The sequence below is a fragment of the Amphiura filiformis genome, unplaced genomic scaffold, assembly GCF_039555335.1.
Source record: "Amphiura filiformis unplaced genomic scaffold, Afil_fr2py scaffold_29, whole genome shotgun sequence".
Taxonomy (NCBI): domain Eukaryota; kingdom Metazoa; phylum Echinodermata; class Ophiuroidea; order Amphilepidida; family Amphiuridae; genus Amphiura; species Amphiura filiformis.
In genome coordinates, this window is record NW_027305493.1 from 1,464,595 (window position 1) to 1,486,456 (window position 21,862).

Below are 21,862 nucleotides of genomic sequence, written 5' to 3' on the forward strand. Positions count from 1 at the left end.
TTATATTGCTCTCACCGGGATTGTAAAATATTTTGTCAACAGTTAAAAAACGTTATGTTTAAATGTTTTGCATCACGTTTTCAAAAATGTTTAATGAATGTTATTAAACGTTTTTGTATATCCTTTTTATAATCCGACATTTAAACTTTTTCTGTAAAATGTTGTGTGTTTGCTGTAGATCTTGCGATAGACCAGGACTACCAGCAATCATACAAATGTTCTTAAAACGTTAGAACGTGTTAGAGACACGTTTTGGTTTAATTCAAAACGTTTTAATAACATTTAAATGTCGGGTTATATAAAGTCATGAAAACGTTTTTAAAACGTTTTATATAAAAAGACACTATCACAACATTTTTGTTATTGTAAAATATTTTGCATGTAGTTTTTAAAAATGTTTTTGGAACGTTATCAAAACGTTTTATTATCTCTAACCCAACAATAAACATTTTATGTAAAACGTTTTGTGCTTGCTGGTCTCTGCTACATAATGTTGCAATTTTAGGGCATCGTCGATTCTGGTCTTTGAACTTGATATTGTCTTGTTTGCCTATAGATACTGTTTGGTATCTAGCTAGTTTGGTGTTCAGTGGTTCCTTGCAGGACGGTCATTGGTTAATGATCGATCGCCTGTAATTTTAGGCGTGGTCTCTTCTGGCTTCATTAATAATTTTAGTGCAATATCATGGATTTGCCATAATGCGACGCCACGGTGTTACGAAATTAATCTTACCATTGGTTAGACTAACATTATTATTAAGAGCTATTAAGCATGCGCAGGAGAACCCAAAAGGTTTGCGAGGCTATAAAAAGCAATGGTTTACAACCAATCCTTACACAGCATCACCAAGACACCTGTGAGGTTTTAAAAAACAATACAGCGATTCTTCACAAAAGAACCTATCGGCGAGACAGAAAACTTACTAGAAAGCATTTTGGCAGACTTTGGAAACGTTTGTTGGTAAGTCTTAGTTGGTGTTCATGTACTGTTAGCGTGTTTGATATTTTACAATATTAACATTTAGGACACTTCGTGATCGACAGAGTACAGCCTCATCCATACAAACATGGAAGCAATACACTTCCATGATACAAACAACTTTTATAGGCCTATTCCAAAATGATCAAACCCAAGACTACGTAATGTCCGGGCGTAATGTTCGTGTGTTATTATATGCGTTCATGTGTTTGATAATGAAATAAAACTGTTAACGTTTGTGTGCATGACATTTCTTGCATATTCGGTGACAAAGATTGTTTTTTGGCCGGCTATCGACAGCCCGAAATGTCAGCACACTGCCCCTGCGAGGAAAAATTTCCAAATGGCATGCCAAATATGACCCCCCCCCCCTCTAGGCAAGAAAAAAATGGCTTCCTCCCCTCTTGGCCTGCTAAAAAATTGTTGCCCCCCCCCTTCCCAATTTGCAAAGTTTGAATGGTCTCGATAATGATGCGTGTGTAGCGAGCAGGAAATTTTGCATGGTTTGATCGTTTCAGTAGTGTTTTCCGAAGCCTTTTTAAAGCGTGTTATTTAAAAGGTGCCCCATAGATGTGTGCCAAAACTATTTGCACCTCCCCTCTCGGCCTGCCAAAAATTGCTTACCTTCCCCTCTCGGCCTGTCAAAAAATCTTTGCCCCCTCCCCAAAAGGGCTCATAATTATTACACAGCCCTATGCGTGACTCTCAAATTCAATTTTCAAATCAAATGAAATTTTGGAAATTGGCTTAAGGGCTGGGGTATGAGCGACCTTGAAGTACCGGTATCTGGAGAGGGGGAGCAATGAGTTACCCCAAATCACAGCGGCAGGTAGTGACTGGGCCGCCGAGTGCTAATATATATTTATTTTGGAAGGTTCGTGTTTGTTTTAAATTTTGGGGCGTTTTTCCAAAATTTGATATTTTTGGTGATATTTCAAAAAAGCGACATGCCAAAGACAACTCTTTGGGCACATAGTTTGTTATTGTTATTGCAGTTCTTTTCCACATACCTACGTATAACATTCGATTGGGTGATTTACTAATATTATATATTTTATGACTGCAATTTGGCGTTTTCAATGCGTTTTACACGTATCATGAAATTAACGCAAATATCTAGTCACGCTGCTTTTAGAATTTTTACCTGATCGTCGGCTTTTGCAGGCAACAGAATGCAGATCGGCTCACGATAGATGTCGTATTCCTCTATGTGGTTCACTTATTGATAAAATGAGTTTGTATTCCTTGTAACAACACACACATTGCCGTCTGATAACCGGGTCTGGTACTGATTTTGGGACAGCCATAGACTTCAGCGCCGTATCAAATCTCATAAAAACCACACGACTGACGACTATGTGTTTATGTTTCCCGCACGAAAGCTTGTGTCTACATCTATTACTATACTTCTTTGGAAACGTTGACCTTTGACCATTCTTTGTATAACGCCCTGATATGACCTTGATATGTTCGCTTGATTGGGTACGTTATATCATCCATTTCATTGAGTTGTTAGGACCAGGCGGTGATGGAAGCGATATCGCCAATTTTGAGGTCGCCATTGGATTAACACATAATCATGAAATCTTCATAAACAATTCTAAATTTGTTATGTGGTGTCAAAGCAAAATTATCTTACTCTAAAACCGTCGGGGTACGACCGTGTACCACAATGCAAGTATGTTAATTTTCCATTTGTAATTGCTAACCGTGTATTTTGAATGGGGCTGTCAGCCCTGTATCTTCGCCAGCCTCGTACGTCACGTGTTGCGCTTCCTATGCCGCCTGGTTAGGACTTGGTCAGTAGATAATACTATACAGGGATACAATAGTTTAACATGGTGTGTGAGCATGGTGAAAGACTCATTATTGATTAGGCGCGGACATATTAAAGGCACAGGTCCTTTGCGTGTATAGCAGAAAATTATAATAGAATGTGTGAATAGAATGTTTGGAATGTTGCAACTAAAATACTAACTGCATTCTGCATTATGTATTTATTTATTTATTTAGGCCTATGCCTATTTATTTATTCACTGACTTATTTATTTATTTTATTTATTTGGTAGGCCCTATATTAGTTAGTAGGCCTAGCTTAAGGTTACACGAAGAAACGTATAAAAACGTATAAAAGACGTATAAAGTTGTTCTCTAAAACCGCGTTTTCTCAGCAATCAAATATCGCAGTGAGTCAAATGTTGGTGCATGGATGTATCTTAACATTATTTTTGTGTGTTTATACAAATTTTTAGAATCCGTTTGAAAATCCTTCGTTTAAATCATTTTTTACGCACCATGTTCACAAGATCAAAAACACGTTCCATGCAGTTTTTTTCAAATATTCGCTCCGTATAAAACCACGCCGAGTGGTTGCTTTCTTCTTTTTTGTATTGTACTACAAATCGACCAAAGAAATAATGTTGCCATGGGGAAGAACCAAATACAGTACCGATTAAATTTTATTAGCCCGTTTTTTGGGAACAATTTTCGAGAATCTTGTACCACAAAACACTGTTATGTTACATTATCGATATCTGGATTGTGGAACGTTAATTTTGATTTCTAACTGCCTACATTATTTCTCAAAAGTATGTCGATTCCTTTACCATTTGAATTTCACTCCAAATTTAAGCTACTTTTGCAAAAATCGAGGTTTTTCGCCATCGATACCTCCGACATTTACAGCGGTGATGAGATTGTTTATCATTTATGCACTATTCGATAATAGTCAGTTTGAGATCAATCGATTTCACAGGTCACTCAGTAGCTCAATCGGTTTAAAGCGCGCCAGACTCACGTTCGACTATATAATACTATAGTTTTGAGCTGGAAAACTTTGGTACGTGCCCAGTCGAGTCACTATGTGGTCCATTCCATCTATTTTTATTTTATTTTTCTCTCACTTTTTCTTTTTTTCTTGTTCGTTTCTTTCTGACTGCAGCGATTGATTGTTTTTGCCCGTTTTTTTTTCATTATAGGGGCCTATAATTCAGGAATTTTTAGGCTATAGGCCTAGGCCTACTAGTCTAATAATAGGCGCGGCCTATGAATATATTTTTACAAATTAGATTAACAAAATATTGGTTGTTGGTTTTGTTACTGTTGTTGTAGTTATTGTTGTAGGCCTATATATTGCATAATCAGGGTAGGTATAGGCATACTAGGCCTATTATAGCCTATACAAGCATTGATTTATTTCACGACAGATATCATCCAGGATAATTTTAAAAATTGAAAATTTAGAAAATCCAAAGGAAAATTGCCGAAAACGGCTGCCCACAATCCTCCCCCATCAGCCCATATGGGAGTATCATGGTCGCCCCTTCCCTATCCCTACAACATAGGATGACTCACGAGCCGCGGTTTGTACGTGGCCCTAGTTCAGATTGATACACTATTGTACGCGTGAATTCATTCTTTTCTGCATGGCTGTTTCCATTATTAAACTTACGCCCCTCTGCAATCAAGCCTTGAAAATCAATTGTATTTAACCTTAATAGTAATATTCCATGATAGGCCTACGTCGGTTTATTATTGATTGTTGATAACTTGACAACTTGATTAATAATCGATTGATAGTCATTTCACATTATATTCCTAGTTTATAGGCCAATTTGAATAGCATCGTACATTAGATAGACCTATCAGTATTGATTTATTCTATTCAGCAATATCAAGGATTACTATCAAACTTCTCAAAGCTAATTGTCAGTTGGCTCAGTGGTAACGCAGTAGGTTTTACAACACGGAGGACCCGGGTTCGATTCCCACCTCTGCCTATTTTTTGCAAGGCTGAGCTAGAAAAAAATGAAATTTCTGGACTGCAAACTTATTTGGCGCGCGATCTGAGCTGGTCCTTTTCTGGCGGCTGTGTCTGTTACAGGCACACTTTTCTGCATCAAACCAGGTTCACGCTCATTACACCTCCCTTAAGCTTTTTTTTGTGGATATCTATTGAACCATACTCACGAAGTACCGGTTCAAAGATTTGCCTCCGTTGGCAACTGTGTGGTTGGCAACGGGTATGTTAGGAAGTGATCTGATTATAATGTCTAGGCCTATGACATTCTATATCCGATGTGCATGTGCAGTGCACTCTATAGGCCTATACTATGTTCGTACATTCCTTATCACATAGGCTATAGGCATATGATTCAAGTATAGGCCTACTCGCATTATTATCAGCAGTTGTTGCAAAACAAATTTCCATGTAAAAACACTGAACATGCTGAAAAGAGCGAAACAGGGGGAAGCCACAGCAGTATTATACGTGAAAGTGTTTCTAAAATGTTTTTAGAATAAGTATGTATTTAATGCTAGTTTATTGCGCAGGCTAACGAAACCTGATTACTTTTTTTTTTTTTTTTACAATGAAATATTTTTATGTAAAAACTGAAGCATCCTATGTATAAAAGAATATGTGAATATTTTCATATATAGGCCTACATGCATAGGCCTATACAAGCCTACCAATTATATTCCGACTTGCTTTCACGGAATAATCAAACATTCGCGCACATGAAGGGTCTTCAAAGACTTAAATTCAAACCCACAAAATGGGCAATGGAGATATTTTGTCTCCATTCTTCATGGTGAGCTGTCTTTCTTTTAATATCACGTGCTATAATATAGGCCTATTAGGCCTTTATGTCAAACCGGGTTTCTTGTAATTTTCATGAGATCAACTTTTTGGCGATTCATTAAATCTTTATATTTAGGCCTACTTTTGTAACGTGCAGGCTACTGTAAAATGACATGCGACAGCTTCCTCTTCCTGTTCTGGGATAGACTATGCCATAGTCGAATTTTATTAAAAATATGTTATTATTAGTCATGATGAACCCATTTCGTTGAACTCAAAATTATACTGATGTTTATTAAAATTAAAGTATTCAATAGTAAAATGGTCATAAAGAGTTAAAAATATTAGACGATTAGTGACAATAAAAGTAATTGAATGCAACATTATCTTGCATAATTATAACGGCTCACTGAACAATTCTGATTTTGGAATCTACCAGTTTATTGATAGCGAACCCCGAACTTTCACTTGGGTAGACTATGCCATAGTCGAATTTTATTAAAAATATGTTATTATTAGTATTAGTCATGATGAACTCATTTCGTTGAACTCAAAATTATACTGATGTTTATTAAAATTAAAGTATTCAATAGTAAAATGGTCATAAAGAGTTAAAAATATCAGACGATTAGTGACAATAAAAGTAGGCCTAATTGAATGCAACATTAGGCCGTATAAAATTAATGTTTTGGTTCTCGTCCAGAGGATTTTCATGAATTGATGAGGGAGGGAGGTGTTTTTTTTTTTTCAATGTAAAATTAGCATTGTCAGTAGTTTTCGGTCTTCTCCAACAGTGCTCGAGGAAACGATGAGGCCCTTTTTTTTTTTCAAATGTGAGATTCTGAGGATAAACCCCTAGAGTACCACAAAAAGACTTGGAAGTGATGCTTGTTCTCTAATAAACTTAGGCCTATTTATATGTACTAGCAGGATACCCGCGCTTCGCGCAGGTCCCCGCTAGATGAGTAAATGGGAGCGTTCACTATAACAGGAAGAATTACTGGACAGGTAGAATCATCGAAAAGATACATTTTGATTTTTCGTTTCCATGTTATTTATTTATTTAAACCCGTTCCCATTTTTTTCTAAATCTGTTATTTGTTATTTCCCTTTTAGCTTCATTTTTTATTTGCTGCTTGTGATTTCCCGTTTCCATGTTTTTTATTTAATTCTGTTATCATTATTATAGCTTCTTCTTTTTTCTTACATTTCCTGATTAGTTTCTTTCCTTCTTTGTTTCGTTCCCGTTTCATTTAGTTAATTTAACCCGTTGGCCTAATTACTCGTACCTCTTTTTGTCATTTTAATTTCATTTTTCTTTATAGTATAGGTCTACCGCTTCATTTTGTTTATACAACACACATATTTTTCCCGTATACGTCCTCTCAGAGCGTGTATGCGGACGTGTTCATCTTTATCATAATCCCGTGACCCGTCCATGTACCTTTTTTGTCCTTTAATTTTTATTAATTTTTCCTTCTTTCTGTATTATCATGTCCACTGGTCTCTGGCTCGCAAGTCGCGTGGCTCTGCGCCGTTTACGCGCGCATTGGCGTAGTGCGAATTACCGCAACTCAACGCAACTCGTCGCATTTCCAAGTTAAAATGTATTTAACTTCATTGCGATATCGCAATGCAGTATTTTGCAGTGCGACAACGCACCGCATCGCAAAGAACGTTTAGACGCATCAACATCAGTTCGCATGCATTATTTTGTCTAATTCCTCTCCCAACAAGTACTACGCGTTCATTAACCTAGCAATATTTGTTTGTCTTTTAACATGTCTTGAATGACAAAGAAAACAGTATTTACCATGATAAAATCATTGACATGCACACAGGGGCGGCGGAACGATTTTGAAAGTGGGGGGCCAGTCAGGCCGGGTGATGTAAAAAAATCAAAATAATGGCCGCGAAGCGGCCATCGCGTCGCGCTTGTGCGACGCAGGGGAGTGTCTGAGGGGATGTGCCCCCTCAGAAGTGAGAAACTTTTGCAAAATGAAGGCCCAATTTAAGCCATTTGGTGGACCATTCTGGCACTATTATTGTGTACAATTTCAGTTTGAAAAATCCGAAAATGGGTTAAATGAAGGCCCAAATTGAAGCCATTCGTGGATAAGTTTTCACTATAATTGTATAAATTATTGCTTTTAGTGTTGGGTGTCCTAATACAGGGGAGTTGGAAAATTTTGCAAAATGAAGGTCCAATTGAAGCCATTTTGTGCATAATTTTTACACGTTCTTTAAGCATGTTAAGGTCTAGAATAGAGATTTGATTATTTATGTTCACCCAGACATGTTACACACAGCACATTATGGGTTAAAAGTGGGGGGGCCAGGTCCCCTCAGTCAAAAAAGTGGAGGGGCCACTGGCCCCCCTGCCCCCCCCCCGGTTCCGCCGCCCTTGCATGCACATGTAGGCCTATTTAATTTTACAGCATAATGTGAAATATTTATTTATCTTTTAATCTGTTTTAAGTGGGAAAAGAGAGTCATATCCCTAGGATCATGATAAAACAGTACAGTAAAAACAATTTTGTATTGTTGTATAATTGATGCATTCTTTTGATTTCACGAAGGAACTCTTGATAAACTTGATGCTATCATTGATTTTCCTGTACAGCACTCTTCCCTAGTAAAAGTGGCACAATTGTGATTTTACCCTTTTGTAGTTAACTATAAACTATAGATGAATCGTGGACAAGGATGATTTGTAATAACCATAGGCGTATATCCCGGGGGGGATGGGGGGGATTTATCCCCCCCAACATTTTGCCAGGGGGGGATGCTCCATACAATCATCCCCCAATGTTGACGCCTGAATATAGGTTTCTGACCAAATTTATCTCATATTTGCCCATTTTAGCCCCAAAAGTGCAAATTTTCGCGCTTCGCGCCCATTTATTCCACTTTTGCACCATATTTCAACAGTTTAGCTTCAAAATAGCAAAAATTTTCTCGCGCTTCGCGCGCATTTGTAACATCAACTTATTCTGTCGCCAAAAGGTGCTGGATTCACTATTCTTCAAGAATTTTTTTCAACACCATCCCCCCCAATGTCAAAAAGAAATCTACGCCACTGGTAATAACTAGGATTAAACTGGTTTTAATCACGGGTTTTCATTTACACATTTACATGAACTTCTATCATGGAGATCGCCATATTGGAATCTAACATAAACACTGATAGATGGCGCTATATAGATTATGACCATCAGGGGGTGATGATCAACTATCAACACTAACCATATCTCGAGATTAAAACAAACAAATTGAACAGAACAAACGGCATTTGAGAGCTAAGCAAGCATCATGTCACAACCGTATTTTCTAATTGCCAAAGAGGGCGCTTTTCACTTGCACAATTTTTTTTTTTTTTTTTTAGACGGGCTGTAGGCCTATAGTGCAGGCATGAGACTGCACCTTCCTAAAAATAACTGAAAAAACTGAAAATGTGCGTGAAATTGGGCAAAAAGTACCAAAAACGGGCTGAAATTAAATAAAGTTGCGGAAATTTTAACTATAAAAAAAACTGAATTCAGTTTTAAACTGAAAATTCTCATGCCTGATAGTGCGCGCTGCCTGTTCCCTGTTTTGTCCTCTTTGTCATTCATTAAAGGACCCAACGGAAACAAGCCTCTATTATTGGAGGTTTTTTGGGCTATCCTTGGTACTCTTTGGAATTTTAAGAATGTTCTCACTTTGTCGTTTTATTATACTGGAACTACTTTGCATTCACCCTATATTTTATGTCTTTTAATATGTGCAATCTGATTGTAATTGTGTGCAATTGTAATTTTTAATGTTTGAGTGCTAAATAAATATGAAATGAAATGAAATATGAAGTACCGGGTGTCCCCAAAAAGGTTACATGTAGATTTTTGAAAATAATCTAAGTTAATGTTAACAATTATAAATATCCTTTTCATGACATAATCTGTACCCTCTACTAGTACCCCTGTGAATGTCAAGTTCACAACCTACGTACTTAATCCGCATTCCACGCATTCCTGAGCAAGCTTTTTACGTGACATAATGCAACACGAGGTTCATTATACCACCGTCACAGCCACCGTGCATTTGGCGGGGCACTTGAGTAGGCCCAGCCATAGCATGGCAAATGCAGTATTTTATTCTGATAAACAAAGAATAAAACTTGTTCACTTTTATTTCAAGATATCAGTCAGAAATGTAAAAACAAACGAGTAGCGATTTCAAGTCAACAAAATCCAAACAAGGCCTAAATGCAAAAGATTGTTTTTCATTTCACTATACTGATGACATGAGATACAGCGTGCAGACCTGCTTTCACCAAAAACGTGTTCTTCTCTAATGACCACCTTCCTTTATTTGTAACCACTAAGAGTCAAGAAGTTCTAAAACTTATTTATTTTCAGTGTACAATACTTTATTTTTCAATTATGTTTCTTTTGTTCAATAAGTTCAACAATGAAAAATAAGACAAACATAAAAGGTAACTAGAGCGGTTCTCGGTTGCGCGGTTTTCGGCATACGCGGTTGGCGTTTATGGTTGTTGGGTGATGGAATGGTAGTGGTTGTGTTTAAATGTGAGTTTCTTTTCAGAACCCTGTATGGGCGAAGCCTGGATGGTGGATGGGGAGTGTGGGTGATTAAAGAAGGAAATAATATGGAAACATACTGCAGTTACTGTCCGTTTTCCTATATACAAGACACAGTGCTTTTTCCCATTGACGCGTGACCTTTACAAATAGCCCTACGTTAACAGTATGGGGATATGACTAGTTAACGTCGCTGTGTGAAAAATAACCGGCCAATATAAAAAGTACTCTTCTAAAGTTCTAGAAAATATAGTTTTTAACATGTCCTAAATTTTTAGCTAATTTAGATGTTTGGAAATATTCGTACTTTGGTGTTTTAGTTAATGTTATAGGTAATAGTACATTGCCTAGTTAACGTCGCTGTGTGAAAAATAACCGGCCAATATTAAAAGTACTCTTCTAAAATTCTAGACAATATAGTTTTGTAACATGTCCTAAATTTTTAGCTAATTTAGGTGTTTGGAGAGGGTCGTACTTTTGTGTTTTAGGAAGGACATGTAAACGACAGATAACACCAAAAAATATGAAGAAATTATTTCCAAACCGTGTTAAGTCAAAAATCATTATGTTGCTCATTTTCAAGAATGCTGGTTTACAAAAAGCACGCCATTGTCTGATTTCGTGAACAAAGCCACATTGTAATAACATTGTTTCCTTTCGTTTCCTTTATAATCGGTTACCCAACTGAAGCTATGAATACCAGCTTTATTGCAATATCGCACATGAAAACAGTCACTTGTGCACAACCAGAGAAGATCCGATTTAATCAGTTGAGCTGTTTCAATGAGTGTTATCTTGGTTTAATAGCTTTTAATGGGGTTAAGTCCTGCAAAGGTCGAGATGAATTCTACTGTAGACATGACTGCATCATGATGTAATAGGCCGCACAGCTGTGTAATGTTTATGTTTTACAAGATGCCCAGAGCACGGGTTGGGATATGGGATATCCCCTCGTGGTGTCGAGTTCACAACAGGTGTTGGTATTGCTTTACCAAAACAACCCGAGCCGTGTGTTGGAAGTTTTTGTATGTATATACAGTTTTTTAGCAATGTTGACTGTACCCACCAAGTTTCATGCCCATACGACAGATTTTAGTCATTTGACCTCCGATGACCCCTAAGTGACCTTGGATTACCCCCAAAATGACCTTCCAAACATTTGACTCTTAATGTTGACTGTACTCACCAAATTTCATGCTGTTACGTCAGTTTTTAGTAATTTGACATCAGATAACCCCTGGGTGACCTCTGATGACACCGAAATTACCTTCCAATAACTTTGACTCTAAATGTTGACTATACCCACCAAGTTTCGTGCCCATAACAGTTTTAGTAATTTGACCTCAGATGCCCCTGGGTGACCTCGGATGACCCTGAAATGACCTTCCAAAATTTTACTCTAAGTGTTGACTATATCCACCAAGTTTCGTGCCCATATGACAGTTTTAGTAATTTGACCTCAGATGAACCCTGGGTGACCTTGGATGACCCTGAAATCTATTCAGCTCTGTAAGAACATCAACTTCAAATACAACTGACCAAGTTTAGGCGATACACCATGTTGTTAAAACCCCTGTAGACCCTATAAGGAACAAACCAAAAGATCGATGACGTCCTATAAACGTAACTAGTTTCATTTCTCAGCCGACCCCCTCCCTCCCTGCCAGAAACGTAATAGTGAAATGTTGAAAATTTTGACATAATAGGCCTAATAATAATGACACATTCTTCAGACCGATGTTTTTGTACAAACGTAATCGAGTATTTTTACCCCCTCACTCCTAAACGAAACCGTTTATAGGACGTCATTTGGTTTGTTCCCTAATACTCAGCATCATCGCACATGTTGACTTCCAAACTTCATCACAACATAAACTTCGAAAATAATCCATTCATACTGTCCCATTTATTGATACGTTCTGTTTGTATCAATTGCCAGTGAGCAAAATACACGTGTTCTGTTCACTATACACAGCAAGGTATAGGTAGCTATGTGCACGATATTACAACCTCTACCTTGCTGCATTTGATTTGCAGTTCTGACATCTGGCCTGCGCCGGTTTAACAACCAGGTCAGACCTTTGGAGCGGGGCTAGACAGGGATGATAGAATGCGGTGTCGTCATAAATTAAATAAAATTTATTACTTTTGGTAAACAAGGGTTGTCTGAGAAGAAAAAATGTGGAAAGGTGAAAAGCAAAATGAAAAAAAGAAGAAAAACAGAAGGGGAAAATGGGGAGGAACGGGAGGGAAGTTATGATTTCCTTTCTCCATGCTAAAAATGAAATGTTGAGATTAAAGTTTTCATTTTTCGTTGGAAAGGGTGTGCCTGAGTGATTGCGTATTAAAACAAACGTTAACAAACAAAAACAAAATTCCCTAAATTGTTATGCCAAAATAAAAAATTTAATCTTGTAAATTTTTGGCTCTATGTAAAGTTTGGAAGGATTTTTGTTTCTCAAAAAAGAAAAAAAATCTGGTGTCACAATGAGTCAAAAGATGTATGTTTTATACAGTAAATGAAGTAAAAATTATTAAATTTCTAATCTTAATATTTCGTCTTTTTGTCAAAAAGTATGTGATAGCCGATTTATTGCTCAACTGCACCAAGTATTTAGTTTTGTTTAGTTGTGGCGTTAAAATACCCAAACAATTAAGTTTCTGACGATACAGTTCTTTCAGGGACACCCTGTATATAGCATGTTTGTACTACAGTATCGACTTTATCGAAGGTCACTGGTAAACTTTGCACTTGATAGTCTGTGACTCGGACCAGACTGTATGTGGCTATCACGATGTTTGTTCGGATCGCCCGACACAAATTGGCTGCATGTGTAGGAGACCAGGTTTGTGCAAACAAATGAACGGTTTTATAGCGAGCGCGAGTGTTTCCAAAAAGCAACACAAAAGCAAACAAAAAATACACCCATTGCCCGCTAGTATTTACCACACGAAATGAACGACTCTAATCATGTACCGCACGAAATGAACGACTCTAATCAGCTGCGGCAATTCCCCAATGGTGGATAGGCCTATACTACACACGTATTTTTATTCGTGCATTTGACGGACTTAGGTGTTTTCGTTATGATTTCTCCTCTCCTGAAGACATTTTATTATAGAAAATCTATCTACTTCTTCATTCGCATACATACTGTACATCCTGCAACTTTCAATCTACACAGTGGCTAGATAACCCGTTAAACGTGCGAACAAATATTGCAAAACAAAATTAAAGTATGGCTCTAGCCTATGGCTAACGCCGGCTCTAGCCTATGGCTATACAATAAAGAAAAATCTGAAAACAAAGATGAGCGTGTGTACGACTTTCGTTGTGCGATATTTTGATGGTTAGCCACTCTTAACACCCCTGTCATCTTGCGCTCATAAGTTAAGTTATTGAAACTTAGCAAACAGTTACAAGAAGGATCAATAAATAATATCTGAAAATATGACATAGGCCTAGTTTTGTTGTACCATCACAAAATGCGGTTCATTTTCTACATGTAACCTTTTTATGGGACACCTTGTACTTTACTACATATGAGTATTCAAACTCATAGCGTAGGCCTATGGGTCGAATATCTAGATTTTGACGAAAATTGTTTGAAAAAAATTCAGAAATCTTAAAGGTATATTTTCAGACAACTTATATTTAGATTTTTTAGGCTCATTCAATTTTTATAGCCTCTTCCGGAAGGAAAACTTATATTAAAAAAAATTCCGACCGACCAGCCTTTCAACACTTCCTAATCCCCCCCCCCCCTGCCTTAATTGGTATGGCAAGTCCGTCCACCCGTAGATTTTTCGTCTCCTTTATAAATAGGACAGCTAACCTTCTTGAAGGATACAATAGGAGGAGGTATAATTCAAAAGGCTTTACCCAAACCATAGACCATTTCGCATCGCACCTTCCTATTGAGGCCGCGGCCGGTCGCCAGTGCAGATCAGTCGGAACACGCTTTTCAATACGGAATAAATGCTAACCTCATCGTGATATCATCCAAGCAGCAAAGTTCATTTCCCATTGAAAAAGCGTTATCCGACGGATCTGCAGTCGACCATTCAGTATAGTCTCGGTCCCAGCCGATTTGTGCTAAACAAACAAAATTTATTGACGGAGGGAACACAAACCGGCTGGGACCGAGACAACCATTCAGTATTGTGCCATTCCTGCCATTCTTCAAGGAGGCTATAATTAACCCTATGGCCCCAAAAGGGTCTACTGTCAGGTTCAGTATTAATAACAAAACATTTAATTAATTAAGGTAAACAAACATGCCAATTTTTGTATTTCTCCGTGACAGAATCCAACCATGAATCGCCCGATGAATCGTCAGCACGTCGCCATGTTCGCGGTCGTCGCTTTGATGTTGGTCGTATCATCAGTCAACATGATTTCGGCTTCCAAGATACACCCATTAAGCGAAGATATATGCGAAGATATTTGTGATTATTGCATGATGTGGTACGATGACGATATTGGTAGTTGCCATCGGAATTGCTGGGGTGTGTCTACATTAGAGCAAATGAAGAGTAAACCCGATGCGGCAGCCTGCTGGAGCGAAGTGATCGTCGGAAGTAACGACCCGTGTACGCTCTATCTCAGGGATCCGCTCCACGACCCGGGCCAAGATTTTGAAATTTGTTGATTGAATGATTATGATTGATTGATTAAATAATTGATTGTCAATTAATGGATTGATTGATTGATTGTTGGTCAGTTTTCGACATATAAATACAAGACATTTAAAATGTTATAAAAATAAAACAAAGATAAATACAGAAATATATTAAAGGTATCGATTATGCCCCTAGGCTTCTCACGAGGGGTTGAAGGTCATAATGGGGACAAAAATTAAAATTTGTTCTACAATGTTGCAGTCAGGAAGTTCGTCAAGGGGCTACGTCCATGTTTAAGATTTGCTCGAAATCGTGAACATGGTGAACTGGCTTTCCGACTGGTTGTAATTAATCCTCAAATTATTCCTCTCATTGGTAGAAAGTAAAAACGTCATTGTTTATTGCACTAGGGTGCTTAGTTCGGAAGTTACAATGTAAATTAGGTGAAAATCTCATGCACAGAATCTAACTTTTCAAAAAGCACCGATTCAATAGTAACTTGTCTCAAATTACTCCTCGCGGCAACCCCAATAGGAAAATGATAATAATTTTAACTATGAGTAGTAGTGTAAGATTCTATCATGTACCGTAGTCATTGCTGTGATTGCTGTTGTATAATACAATCTGAATGTCCAAAAATGGTGTAAAAATACTCGAGGACACTTGACCGATACATAAAAGTGGGTTTTTGGTCGAAATTTATCAAAAATAACGAAGTTCAAAAATTTTGAAATTTTTGGCCAAAATTTTTGAATGTCCAAAAATGGTGTAAAAATAATCCGGAACACTTGATCCATACATAAAAGTGGTTATTAGGTCGAAATTCGCCCAAATAACGAAGTTCAAACATTTTGAAATTTTTGGCTAAAATTTTGGAATGTCCAAAAATAGTGTCAAAATACTCCGGAACACTGGATCGATACATAAAAGTGATTATTAGGTCGAAATTAGCTCAAATAACGAAGTTCAAAATTTTTGAAATTTTTGGCTAAAATTTTTGAATGTCCAAAAATGGTGTAAAATTACTCGTGAACACTTGACCTCGCATGGCTACAAAGAACCACTTACCGCGCAATATCTTTTTCCTCAAAAAAGAATTAATATCTACCAAAACACGTTTCAAAACGTAAAAAGGGGCCAAGTTTAAAAATCTTTCCTGTGTGGCTTTTCACCCTTTTTAAAACTTGGTCCCATTTATGAAAGTTTCTAAAGACCCATACGAAGTCATCTTTAGGCTACTTGTTTGTTTTCTTAGTTGTCAGTGTTCATTTTGTAGAGTAAATTAATTAATGTTCGTGCTTGATTGAAGTTTTTCCGTAAAGACGTTATAATGTATTTTGATTTAAGCAAGAGTAGCAAATACTCACTTTGTTAAATTCTTCATCGTCTTGTGCGATCCTGCGCCTTATGTACAGATGTAGGGTCTATAATATGTAACAGGTTGACAGACAGTCAATTTGCTAAGTACATATAATACTCTACTACTACTACTACTCTTTATGAACACGCAATATAATGAAACATAAACCTTCAAATGTTTTTGATAATACATAGCCTACGTCATATTGCACCGCTTTCGAACAGTCTTAAACCCCCCCGGGCTTAAACCTAATTGTTGCATGTAGAAATTAGGACTCATTCTTCATGTTATTACGGTACCACTTTACTGAATGGGACCAAGTTTAAAAAAGGGTGAAAAGTCACACAGGAAAGATTTAAACTTGGCCCCTTTTTACGTTTTGAAACGTGTTTTGGTAGATTAAGTATACAGTTTGAAAAATGCCGCTAGATTAAAAAGTGTGAGCATGCAGGGCCTGGCATCCTAGTATTACGTAACAAACCGGAAGATGTAGTTTAAGTCTAGACAATAGGCGGATTAGCGGCCATTTTGTCTTCTACATGATTTTATTCACGCGTGTCCTTATACTTTAGTACACAAGTATATAAGTTAACAGGTTTACAATTTTAAAATTATATTTTGTGTATACAATATATTCTGTAGTAAATCGATCAAATGACGGTGATTGTTCAGGTATTATATGCTTGATAGAATTAAATTGTCTATTCTCCTCCGCTGTCATTGTGATTCCAGTCACTCCACGTACCGTGTTGCGAAGGTGGAGGAGACTAATGCTGGTTATATGAAACCAGCATAAAGCTGTATTATCGGAAACGCAAGGGGTAGTAAAATGATGTAGTTTAAGTCGAACAATAGCGTGACGTATAGTTTCCGGCATTGTTCCTATGCAAGTTCACCCTCCTGGTGTGAGGTCTTTGGTCAAAATTCTCTACTTGATAACTTAATCAACATCTTGTCCTCCAGCTTCCTACAGCTGAAAAATCACTGGCGTGTGACCATTAATAAGGATTTGGTGGCTTCTTTTGTGAGCCGAGTACAAAAAGCAGTTACGCGAAGTCAATTGGGTTTAAATGCCCGGTGCTTGTTATTGTTGTGCAGCCAAGAGAAACATGCAGGTGTACAGATCATTTGTCTTCATTGTTTAAATGAACACATGTGACTTCTTATGGGAATTTCCATAACCTGACCACCTTTTCTGACTACCTTTTCTGACCACCTTTTCTGACCATCTTTTTTGACAATCTTATTTGACATTATTTTGATGTTTGCTTCATTGTTATCATCTTTACACTTTGCACAATAATGTTGTACCATTCTGGATGTTAAGTGACATAAAATTGAAATTATCAACTGAAGTGAAATTTGTTTTGTTTTTCCATACTTCCATGGTTTTTCACAGGGCAGTTAACTTCTCAGTTAAGAGAGGAGACAGTTATCATTTCAGGTGCTGGGTCAATAATCAATAGAGTAAACACAATTACCACTTCACAAGGTCACATTCAGGCCTATGGTCAAACCAGGAAAGTTGAAAAAGAAGGAGGGAGAACGGAATTATATCCTTGAGATAATCCCGTAGGTAATCCTGTCGCACCTATTCATAGTCCTTTATTCTCAAGTAGTTACATATCTACTTGAAAGTAGCCTTTGATGTGATGTGGGTTGCCGACTACGGTTCAGGGTGCGGTTGATTAATTTTCACTCCAGAATTGAAACCATATCCAATGTTTCTATAGAGAATCCCTTGAAAGTATGACACGTGTGTGTTAAGTACCTGATGTTGCTCTGAAGGGATGCCACACGTGGATACTATAAGAAAGAAATGTAGTTTTGTAAAGATTCCAAAAAACTCCGCCCATTTTGGAACATATATTAATTATTTAGGAGAGTGTTTTAGGATTTTGTTAGAAAAGGGATGATTTTTGATCATCTATATTTTATTGTTTTATGTATTTTCCTGTCATTTCCTGCAAACTTAATAAAGATATTTTGATAATTGAAAATAGGCTGTATCATAAATCGTAGAGGTTGAAAGCGTAACCAAGCGTGCAAAATTATTATTTGCCATGGAACTTCGGTCATATTTTATTTGAAATAAACTGGATGTTAGGATCTGCATGCATGGTATGCATAGTATTGATGGTATACAGACACTGACCTTTCCCTAAAACTAGTAAGCAGCAACTTGTGTATCACACCCGTCATGGGTTCGAACCCTTTTGTTGTATTTTATTGTTAAACCTAAATAGCGTGATTGCTTTTGAATGAGCGGCAACACACATATTTTGTTTGAGGATAGCTGGATCTATCTCCTTTCTTTACATCTTCTCTGGGTCAAACATGCCCTGATATATCATGTATATTAAGGGTGCAGCATGAATGTGAATATGGATTTAAGGGTATACGAGGTATTGTTGGTCGAAGCAGATTTTCATTTATCTGAATCAATATATTATTGAAAAATAACACTTTGGTGTTTTGCAGAAGTTCATTATACAAATCATATACTTTCGAAAACTTGCTTAGTTTATTGTTTATGAGTTATGTACGTTTTACAAAAGTGTTATTGTTTCAGCCCTCTCTACAACATAACTCAAGAACCACAGGACCTATACTTATATCTGTGATATTTGAATTATTCTACACGCTCGCTATATGAATAAGCCCAATCGCCATAACTTGACAGGTTTTTTGGGACACTTTGACCTCTGACATATCTGGAAAATTGCTGTAATCATTAATTTATTATTGTAATAATGTTATCATTATAAATAATAAAATAATTAATAATACAATAATCAAATTTTTGGGTTTGTTTTTATTCTAGTAACACGTTTTAAGTTATATTTTGTACGCTCAAAACCCCAATTTTTCTGAATTTTCCCGATAGGTCAAAGGACAAAGTGTCCCAAAACTGCAAAATGTGTCCCACAATGCATTGCAAACTTCCAATGCCGATTGGGCTTATTAAACAATGCAATTCTTGCTAAAGCTCACTACCATTTGCAAGGTGATGTGAACTACTTTTTCTGCTGCTTCGACCAACAATACATCGTATACCCTTAATTGTCCATCAGACAGACAAAGTCTGAACAGGGAAGTGCTGAGGGTAACACTAGGGAGCACTCGTTCGAATGAAATCAGGAAAATTGGATGTGTGTGCAAAATTTTATTTTATTTGTTTTAAATAATTTCATTTACCATGAAAGTGTTGTAGTTTTTAAGTTTCAAGTTTTTATTTGGAAATTGCTTTTACATCAGTGGCACTCGATCCGATGGTGCATCCAAGATATTAAATATACAAACAAAACTGTATTAAACAAAACAAAATCACAAATAAGAAAGAAATAACAACCGTGTACCCTTAAAAATGTTGTTTATCTATTAACAAGTCCCAGAGAAAAGCTTGCTAATTATCACCCAGCATGACTGTCTATGATTATGGCGTAAAACACTAGGATCCAAAACATTCTCATCTATTAGTGCACAGTTCTTTAATTCCAATACATTTGTACATTCATTGAATGACCTTTGAAAATTGGGGTACAAAAACCTCATACTCTGCAACTTGAAGTCAAATTTTGCACTATGATTGTTTAGTTAATGTTATTGGACTATGGCATTGGGATAAGGCCATTGTGGTCTATAGTGTAAGAATCAAATATCACAGGGCTCAATCTGGTCAGAAAAGGTAGTCAGAAAAGGTAGTCAGAAAAGGTGGTCAGGTTATGGAAACACCCACTTCTTATAATATATACTGTACATTATCCTTAACAATAAAATGTTTCATGGATTGTAAAGAAAAAAGTGCTACATGTAGATCTTCTTTGTGTCTGTGTATGTAAAATATAAACCTAAAATTACTGAAGTACAAAATGCATCCTAATGATAAAGGGTTCACAAAAAATAACTCCCCCCTAAAATTACAAAACATATTTTTGCCTAACTTGACATTCATTTCGTTGATTTGAAAAAAATAAAAACCTGTGAAGAAAGGAATCGTTTTTCTACCCCCCCCCCCCCACGTTCTTTCGTCTAAAATCTTTTTGTTTTGGCCAAAAATAATCACAATTTCCAACAAGAAATGTCTTTAAAAAAGACAATGCCTCCAAGATACAAATGGGCACCTTTTGTTATTAGTTAAGGAGACACTTATAATGCTAGCTTTAAGGTAACGCTATTGGATATAGATTTTGTCTGATTGAAATATGTGAGCCCATTCTCTCCTGATTACAAGACTGAAAATTTTATTTTAATCGGATATTCGTTACCAAAATATGGCCTGTCAAAATGGCTTTCTTTTATTTTTGTTATGCAATGTTGTCAGGTAGGCCTTATTTTCTAATTATATATGCAAGAGTTATACAAAGTAAAATGTTCAGATCGGCTACAAAATAAGATATAAAACCCATGGATGCCTTTGGCAAATTTCCATTTGCATAATTAATTTGGGCCCTAATCAACTTTTCTAATAAGTGGCCCTGATTAATTATGCAAATTGAAATTTGCCAAAACGCAACCGTAATTTTGTAGTATAGTGTGTGTTCTACCCATAGCCTACCATGCCTCAGTGCCATAGCTCTTTTAATTGTATCTGATTATCTGAAATCTTTACTTTGCATAATTCATGCATGTAATTAGAAAATCATCTGGCAACTGGAAACTGCAAAAATATAGAAAATAAACAGAAAGTTGTTGCCAATTTTTTGTTTTGGTTTCGCGCCATTTTGACAGGCCATATCTCAAGAACCGAATGTAATCTACAGGGCATAAGCTTTAACATACTATAGTATTATTTAAATAGAAAGAAAATCTAAATTTGTGCATTAGCCAATAGGGCCACGGTCACCTAAAGCCATCTTGCAGATAATTCTGATGTATGAAATAAGACCTTCAAACTTTCAGATATGAAGAGTTCCAGATGCAGGCAGCCGTTTCTGTTTTTTAAAATATAGGCCTAAGTTGTATCAAGAGTCATTTCTTGTGGATTTTTTGACTGAAAATTACAATTGTAACGTTTCAGAGTAACAGATTTTCGTATCAGATTCTTTTATGCTTGTTTATTACATTTTGTATTCAGGACTAAAATAATATTAATATTATTATATTTAGGGGCGTCTTTTCATAGGCCATTACTTTTTTGTATGTGTAATTGAATAAAAAATCAAAAACATTATTGTTTTGTTTTCTTTCATTCATTTGTGCTTTGTTTTGCATCGAAAGGGCCAATATCAACACCTTGTTTGTAAGAAGTATTGTGTGGGGAAAGATGATTCTTGCATTTTATTTTTATTTTTATCTTAACAAACAAAAAGCAAATTTCTCAGTCATAGTCTTGAAACGGTCATGGGTATGCATACAAAAATATTGCAATCAGTACTCAGTAGAATGTAAAAAACTGACATACATACCACCAACATGACCAACCACGCATGGGAAGCAAATACTTTAAAACGAATTATTCCGAATTATATCAACGCAATAAAATTGCAATACTTTAGTACATGATTTGAACAGCAATGAAGCCGGCCATAGGCGCGGCTAGGCGCGGCTAGGCGCATCATAGTTGAACACGGCACAGCACATACATCTCGTATGCAGAGAAATCAAATAGCTAGCCGGTCTTTTCAATCCCATCATTTCAACCTATTATTATGATGTAGACACGCATGCACGATGATTGCGGCCTAGTCGAGCCTAGCATGCATGCCAGTCGGCCTGCTGACTCACCGCGTATTAAA

The 21,862-nt window shown here is 36.7% G+C and overlaps 1 long non-coding RNA gene across 1 annotated transcript; it reads left to right on the top strand.

Annotated features, from left to right (window-relative positions):
* Nucleotides 1–713: 713 nt before the first annotated feature.
* On the top strand, nt 714–19,928 carry LOC140143809 (uncharacterized). Its single transcript, XR_011857802.1, has 2 exons — nt 714–961; nt 14,449–19,928. It is a non-coding gene; the product is annotated as an uncharacterized lncRNA (long non-coding RNA).
* The last annotated feature ends 1,934 nt before the right edge of the window (nt 19,929–21,862 follow it).